This window comes from Canis lupus, chromosome 1, assembly GCF_003254725.2.
Source record: "Canis lupus dingo isolate Sandy chromosome 1, ASM325472v2, whole genome shotgun sequence".
Taxonomy (NCBI): Eukaryota; Metazoa; Chordata; class Mammalia; order Carnivora; family Canidae; genus Canis; species Canis lupus.
The window spans coordinates 15,515,772-15,524,853 of record NC_064243.1 but is presented as its reverse complement, the minus strand read 5'-3'; the positions used below and the strand labels follow the sequence as shown (position 1 = coordinate 15,524,853).

The 9,082-nt window shown below is 37.6% G+C and overlaps 1 pseudogene; it reads left to right on the top strand.

Moving 5' to 3' along the window:
• The first annotated feature begins 8,058 nt into the window (after window positions 1-8,058).
• Window positions 8,059-8,842, top strand: LOC112643428 (lathosterol oxidase-like; annotated as a pseudogene).
• Window positions 8,843-9,082: the final 240 nt, after the last annotated feature.

The following is a 9,082-nucleotide window of genomic DNA, read 5'->3' as shown; positions in this document are numbered from 1 at the left end:
CCAAAAATCATAGACCTAAAACTACGACAGGATTATAGGACTATAATCCACTGACCCTTAATCGACAATAATTTCCACTGCATAATGTCAATGTCACCTCCCTAATATCAGGATAAATAGTTTTAGAGATACCTTGAGGTATGCTGGATATAAATTAGAATTATTCCATAAGATAAGGCGAAGTCTAAATTGGATGCTGCCATGACATGAGCCATTTCCACTTCTAGGTGACCGCATACTGATAGGACAAAGAAGCCCCGGTAACTAGTAGAGCTCATCAGCTATCTCTGTCCCGAGAACTACATGCTTCACTCTGGCTGAATTAATAAACATTGACTTACAGAAGGTGTATTATCAGATGCCATTTTCAGAGTACACAGGGATTAGGAGAACTTGTAATTCATTTAACAAAACCATCACCAGTTTCTAGAGTACCACATATATGGGAAGGGCTGAACTAATAAAATGAAAAGGACATAGTCCCTATCACCCAAGAATTCATATTCTCATTGAGCCATCATATCAGATCAAGAAGATCTATAAAGTATCAACTGTTACATGAAGATAGACACAAAATGCCATGAAACGTAGAGAGAGAACATGAGAAATCTGTGTCATCCCTACACAGGAACGAACTCTTCTTCTCATTTTTTTTTTCAGTTGTAACACATATCAAAATCAATGTTAACCCCCATAATCAAACAGCACACAATAACTCCCCAAATTATTAGAAATTCCTTTCTTTAGTTTCATAATAGCTAATATCATTTACAAGTAGCAGACTTTCAAAACTAACTCAGGTTCACACACAAATATTGAAATTAGTTTGGGTAAACCACTTACAACAACAATGCCATCCATTTATAAGGCCTTTTCCGAGTGTTCAGTGGCACAAAATATACTGCAGACACGTCAGCGTTTTTGTATATGTGAGAGGGAGAGAAGAATCAATGAAGGCTTGTAAGGCTCTGGCAAAATGCAGTGACATGACAGGTTACATGAGAAAAGAGGCTCAGACAGAATAATAATAATAATAATAATAGGAATAAGTGACCCGTCTGGAAAACCCACTTTATCTTATGTACTATGGTTTTCTTCTATCTACCAGAGACCTAAAGCATACCAAAAACAGATGATGGGGAAATTTTTAAAAATATATATAATAGTTATAGAAATTAGCAAGCATTTGTTAGGTAAATCTCTAAGCCCCATCACATAGATATTGTCAGTATATAATAAAAATGATGACAGTCTTCATTGCTCCTAGGTCTCTCTTTTCTCTCTCCCTCTCCTCCTCTCCCTCTCTCTCATAGTTCACTTAAAGTACACATCAGCCTGAAGGCAGAAAATTCTGCATGTTGAAATGCCAGAATAACATCATGAATACACCTTTGCCCATTTCATACCAGCATATCAGAGCTGAGCCTCTGTTTTCCAAAAATCAGGAACAGGAGGATTATTTCCAGTGGATTACATCTGAGCCAGAAGGACTAACAGATTCTAAAGAAGAGAGAGAACCCAGCAACAATTTAAGATCTGTTGGTGAGTCAACCTACACAAATCCTCTGTCACATAAAATCTCCATGTCTGTCCCCAGCAAGGGGCCTTGAAACTGCTGCTACTCTAGAGATATTCACAAACACATCAGTTTGAATCCTTGACAATTGCCTTCTTGATGTCTGCTTTCAATAAGCTCTTAAATAATTTGTTTATCACTTGGGCCATTTGGTGATAAATGGAGTTTATTCAGTGTGTCCTCTAATTAATTAGTTTGCTTTCCATGCTATTAATGGAGGCACAAGTATATCCATTAGCCCTTTGGGAGTTCTCTTGCACACAGCCTTTGAAAAAGGAGTGTTGCACAACCTCTAAGGTGCTGACTCTTGGTAACGTGGTTTGGGCTGCAACAGGAAGTGGGAGATTCTCCCAGGTGATCAGGTTTTCCTTTTAGCCCAAAAGGGAAATTAAATATTCGCAGGATTGTGTTTCTTTTGAAGTGGCTGTAGTTTCACTGCAATTTCCATCCGACGCAACGTGCATTTTGTCAGGCTGAGGTTCAGCCGTTAGGTTGCTAATTAAGTTAACAAGTGCTGTGTGCTGCTTAATTTGGCAACAAGCTATCCTACAGATTGCTCAATAAGAAAAGCAGTATTTCCGTAATGATTCTGTTTTTTAGCTTGGAATTAAGCTAAAAACGATAATGATCCCTATGAAGGGACATCTGATGCATGTGTTCAAAATCAGAAAAGGAGAATACGCCTTTTTCCACAATGGACACTCACACCTTTTATTTACACATTTACTGCACAGTGTAGCTGAAATAGGAGTAATTGCCTGTGTACATTTTTAATTCATCATAATTCAAATAAAACGTGTTTCTCTGCTCAAATTCCTTCTTCCAGCTGTCATTTTGCCCAACTGCAAATTGACTTTTAGTAATGAATTCCACTGCAGTGAGCTAATTGTGGGTGTGATTTATTTTCTTTTTATCCTCGGTTGAAGCGCCTCTCCTTCAGTTGTAGGGGTTAAAAAAGAAATTCGGTGGTTCATTCATTCAATAGATATTTACTGAGCATCTATTGTGTGTCAGATATTGCACTAGGCTCCAGGGACTCGGAGGAAAAATTATGCCTAAGGGAGGATCTCAACAGAGGTTCTCAAAGAATAACCATCTATTTATTCCACCTAAGAAAACAGTTTGGGAAGGAATATTCCTAGACTAAGATCTTGGAGACCAGCACTCCGGTGTATGCTGTATAAATATACCTAAACTCAGTCACTAACCAATGAAAGAAAACGAAATAAGCAAGTTGTCTAATCTCTCTGGGCCTCATTAGTTCATTTATAAAGTGAAAGGGAATGGCTTACTTGTTAAAGTCCCTTCCGGCAGGTTTCTTGAATAATCCAAAGTCTCTCATGACCTATACTCAACCAAATGCTATTTCCTCAACCTAGAGTTCCTTTCTCCTTCCCTCTTTTATTTCTGCATACTAAAAGATTACTCAGTGAAGTCTGTAGTCTACTTAATTGAATTGTATCAGTGTCAATTTCCTAGTTTTGATTAATGTACTAGTTCTATAACAGGTACCATTAAGAGAAGCTGGGCAAGGAGTACATTGGATCTCTCCATGCTATTTTTACAACTTATGAGTCTGTAATTACTTAATACTAATAATACTAAAAAGATTTTCAAAAAATACCACACAACCCATCTCAAAACCCCACAACCTTTCTCAAAAACAAAATTAAAACTGAAATCAATCTCTTCTTCCCTTACTTCTATTATAACATCTTGACTGCCTTAGAGTTAGTTACAAATCCACCTGCCTCTCTGGATTTTCCACCCCAAAAGGTAGAGCTGCATCATATTTATCTTTGCATCCTCCACAGACCTTACGATATTTGCTTTTCTAACCCAGGTTCATTCAATTAAATTCAACAAACTAGGTTCAAAACACTGGTTAAAACATTTCCTTACCTCTCTTGTCTCATCAGGGAAGCTCTGCCTTACATTCTGCTTTCCTTTAGTGGCGTGCAACCTGATCTGTATGCAGAACGTGTGTAGGCATAGCATTCACATACTCATTTTTCCAAGGTGCCTAGGAGTAAAATGTGACTGGTAGTAACACCCACATGGATACCAAGGACAAAGGGAGTTAATTAACCAGTGGTGGCGGAATATAGTACATAAATAATGGAGCATGACAGAAACAAGGGTTACGTTATATAAATTTTTAGGTCCTGCAATAGCCTGTTCTGGATTTGATTTTCAAATGGAAGACAGTTAAAATACAGAACACTTCTATTTGGTTCTAAAGATGCTTTCACTAAGGCTTTTTGAGATCTTGAGACTCCAACATTGAAACATACTTATATAACGCAAACACCTGTAGATTAACATAAGAAGGGGCTCCAAAGGATCATTTCTACCCACTTATGATTTATATTTTGTAAAAGTTGCTAGCAGTTGGGATCAGCCATCTGTAGCTGCTAAGATAAAGACAGATATGCCTATAAAGTTTACAGCTTGTTAAACAGAGATCATCGTAAATTATTAAAATGTAATTTCAGTAAAGTTAAAATTGAATTAAATTAAAAAATTAAGTCAATGGCAACCATTCTTTGAGAATATAGGTAAGCTATTGAAAGAAAAAATCCTAAGTGTATCCAGGATAGAACACCGTAAAAGCTAATAAAATTTTTGAATTGTTTTTAATGTAGGTATTTGTGCTTGACTTTGCCTCTAGGAATAACTGATGGATGTCTTGAAATATTCAATTATGTATAAATAGACAGAATATAATATCTAATCATTAGTCATTTTCCCCACATGGTGGGTATAAATATAAATTCCACTTGGGCAAAAATTTACATTAAAAAACAAAAAATATTTTACTGTTTATCTACTTTACTTGAATACCAATTAAATTATAAAATTTGTTTTATGATTTTAAAAGCTTATATAATATATGACTTTTATAACTTATGTAAGATAAATTATATTTTAAAACATATATAATTTTTATAATTTCTTTAAAAAACTTTTATATTAGCAGTTGTTCCTTTATCTTTGATCAAAACATGTAACCGTGAAACTTAGACATATATACAAAAGTTGCTCATCTGACAAATTGGACCAATGTGACAAATGTGTCCAAAACAATGAATATAATTAAGTCCACTGATTTCTTTACTAATTTGAGCTATTTGGGTGACCTCAATAAAATAAAGAGGTACCATACTAGATATATTAAAACACAACGTAGATTAGGTTTTGTAAATTAAAATTGATAGGAGTCAAATCAGAAAGCTAAAGAACTAAAATAGAATGGCCATTTTTATGCCAATATTAACAGCCAACAGGAAACAAAGCATGATCTCCACCACTACAAGTACTTGTTTATATGAGTCATTAGTTATCTGAAAAGCTGTCTTAAAAGTCACAAGCTATGTGACTTCTGTGGTAAGCAAGGTAATAGCACTCTAAATATGCCCATGCTCTAATCCCCAGAACATGGGAATATATTATGTTATATGACAAGGAAGAATTAAAGTTGCAAATATAAGTGAGGATGCTGATGTCCAGACTGAAAAATAGAAAGATTACCCAAGAGGGCCTGGTGTGGGCCCAACAAAATCACCACGGTCATCAAAAGTGGAAGAGGTAAGAAGAGTTAGTATCAGAGTGAAGTGATGGGAGAGAGACTCAAGCAGTCAAGGCCGGCTTTGAAGATGGAAGAGGCCACAAGCCAAGGAATGCAGGTGGACTCGAGAAGCTGGAAAAAGTAAGCAAAGGGATGTCCTTAGAGCCTCCAGAAGGAACACAGCTATGCTGATACCTTGATTTTAACCCAGTGAGAGCCATTTTAGATTTCTGACTTTCAACCCTATAAGATAATAAATATGTGTTGTTTTTAAGCCATTAAGTCTATGGCAATTTGTCACAGCAGCAATAAAAACGAATACAACTACACTTCCAGTTTCTGGCTCTGCACATAAGGAGACTTGAAGCTGCAAAGTAGCAAAAAGCTGAGCAAATGGATATATCAACAAAATTCTAGGATACATAAGAGAGGTGAGGGACACACAGCAAATCACTACCCCAGTGATTGGAAAGACCTAGAGCAAATATAGAGAATAACAATTTCCTGAAATAGAGGCTAACAAGTAGAAACTGCCTGCCTCAGGAGCCAGTTTTGGGGAAGGAAAACCTGAACTGTAACTGACACGTTGCTGGAGGCTCAGTGTAGATGAGTCTGAGAGTTAGAAGCCCTATGGAGACCTAGTCATCAGGAGGCCCCATAACTTCATGGGATTTACCGGTAGGGGCCTGAACAGGTTCCTACAGTAAATCTCTAATAAAAATGCCCCTGTGTGTCCAAAAGGGGTGTTTGAGAAGATGAATCATTTTGAAATACACCAGAAGATACTGTTCTTCTTAACAAACCTGCTCTCGGTGGAAACTAGTTAAGCAGAGTCTGATATGCTGGTATATCATCAGAGCATACCAAAAGGCCAAAAGGCCAATTTGAAAAGACAGAGAAAGCATCAAAACCAGATATGGCACGGATGTTAGAATTATTGGACCAGGACTTTAAAATGTTATGATTAAAATGCCAAGGGCTCTAATGGATAAAGTAAACAGCATGTAAGAACAGATAGGTAATGTAAGCAGAAAGAGGGAAATCCTCAGAAGGAACCAAAAGGAAGTGCTAGAGAGCAACAACACCAGAACATAAATAAAGAATGCCTTTGATGGGATTGCTAGTAGACTGAACAGAGTCTGCACTTAAGGATACCTTAACAAAACCCTCCAAAACTGAAAAGCAATATAAATAATAGTGAAAGGGAATAGAGGGGAAGGGAGAAGAAATGGGTAGGAAATATCAGAAAGGGAGACAGAACATGAGAGATTCCTAACTCTGGGAAACGAACTAGGGGTGGTGGAAGGGGAGGTGGTGGGGGGTGGGGGTGATTGGGTGACGGGCACTTAGGGGGGCACTTGACGGGATGAGCACTGGGTGTTATTCTGTATGTTGGCAAATTGAACACCAATAAAAAATAAATTTATTATTAAAAAAAACTGAAAAGCAAAGAGAACAAAGATGGAAAACAAAACACCATAACAGAATATCTCAGGACTGTAAGACAGCTATGAAAGAGAACCTATGCATAGTGGAAATATTGGATGGAGAAGGAAGAGAAAGGAATAGAAGAAATTCTGTGCAAACAATAATGATTGAGAATTACCTTAAAGTAAGTCAGACACCAAAACACAGATTCAGGAAGCTCAGAGGACACCTAGCAGAATTACTGCCCCAAAAACTACACCCAGACATATCACTTTGAAATTAAAGAGAAAATCTTGAAAAGCCCTGAAAAGAGGTGGAGGGAAACCTTACCTACAGAGGAACAAAAATAAGAATTACATGCAACTTCTCCAGAAACCATGCAAGCAAGAAGAGAGTAGAGTAGGAGGTGCCTGGGTGGCTCAGTAGGTTAAATGCCCAAGCCTTCATTTTGGCTCATGATCTCTGGGTCTGGGATCGAGCCCCGTGTCAGGCTCTGTGGTGGTCATGGAGCCTGCTTAAGAGTCTCTCTCTCTCTCTCTCCCTCTCCTTCTATTCCTCTCCCCATAAAAGGGAGAGAGAGAGAAAGTACAATAAAATATACACAGTACAGACATGCTTTTATTTTATTGTTCTTCACAGATACTGTGTTTTTCACAAATTGAAGGTTTGTGGCCACTGCACAGAGCAAGCCTGTCAGTGCTATTCTTCCAACAGCATTTTGCTCATTTCATGTCTCTGTGTCACATTTTGGTAACTCTTGCAGTATTTCAGACATTTTCATTATTATTATATTTGTTATGGTGATCTGTGATCAGTAATCTTTGATGTTACTATAGCAATTGTAGGGTGCCGCCGATTGTGGCCATATAAAACAGCAAACTTCATTGATAAATGTTGTATGTGTTTTGACTGCTCTACTGGCTGACCTCCCCCCCCCCCCCCCCATCTCTCTCCCTCTCCTCTGGCCTTCTTACTTGCCGAGACGCAAAAATATTAAAATTATGCCAATTAATAACCCCACAATAACCTCTAAGTGTTCAAGTAAAAGGAAGAACCACCCATCTCTCACTTTAAAAGCTAGAAATAATTAAGCTTAGTGAAGAAGGCATGTCAAAAGCTGACACAGGCAGTAAGTTGGGCCTCTTACACCCAGCAGTGAGCCAAAAAAGGGAAAAGTTCTTGAAGAAAATTAAAGTGCTACTCCAGTGAACATGTGAATGATAAGAAAGCAAAACAGCCTTATCGCTGATTTGGAGAAAGTTTTAGTGGTCTGGATAGAAGATCAAACCAGCCACAGCATTCCCTTAAGCCAAAGCCTAATCCAGAGCAAAGCCTTAACTCTCTTCATTTCTGTGAAGGCTGACCAGTGAGAAATCTGCAGAAGAAAAGTCTAAAGTTGGCAGAGGTTGGATCATAAGGTTTAAGGAAAAAGGGCATCTTACAATCCCACAGAGACTGAATCTGCAGACCCTCTTTAGGAGCTAAGATGGATCTTGTGCTCAGTTTTGCAGATTATTATTTTTTTACGCCATACCTCTATCCAGCCTGATGGTCGAGGATGACCTCTTCTGATAAACTATTAGTCTCCAGATCAAGTAACAAATCTTGGTGCTTATATACTTTATTTCATCTTTGCAACACTGAGTTATTATTTTGTCTGTGATCATTTATTAATGAAGCATCCATGATTTTTTAAAAATAATGTCTATAGAGAGATTACATTTATTGTCCAATTACTGCCATAATTTAATAGTCCCACTGTTTCATTGTTTCTCCTAGAGTTGAGAGATTACAGCAAACTATATGATGACCCTGGAGAGTTTCCAGGTGGCTGGTTTGGGCTCATTGTTAGTATACTCCCCCTCCTCTTTTTCACTAATATGCTGATCTACTGGATTCATAGAGGCCTTCATCATAGAACTTGTGTATAAGCACATATACAAACCAAATCATCTCTGGAAGATTCCTACTCCATTTGCAAGTCATGCTTTTCACCCTTTGGATGGCTTCCTTCAGAGTCCGCCTTGCCATATAGACTCTTTCATCCTTCCATTACACAGGTAGTTTATTTCAGTTTGTACATCTTGATCAATATCTGGACAATTTCCATTCATGATGGCAATTTCCATGTTCTCCAAATCTTAAAGACATTTATTAATGGCTCAGCCCATCATACAGACCACCACATGTTATTTGACTATAATTATGGACAGCACAAGGACAGGCTGACTCTCTTGTTAGGGGCTGTTGCAGCTGGTAACTTCCAGTAGAATGTTCATTTGCCATTTTGAAAATCTTAGGGCCCTTAAGAATTATGGTTTACAATATGGTTTGTATTTTAAGCCCACTGTTGAGAGCTACCACTCAGAAAAAAAATATTCCTATCAAAATATTACTGTTCGCTGACAATGCACCTGGTTACCCAAAGCTCTGATAGGGATGTATGAAATTAATGTTGTTTTCATGCCTGCTAACACAATATTCATTCTGCAATCAACAGATCAAGAAAT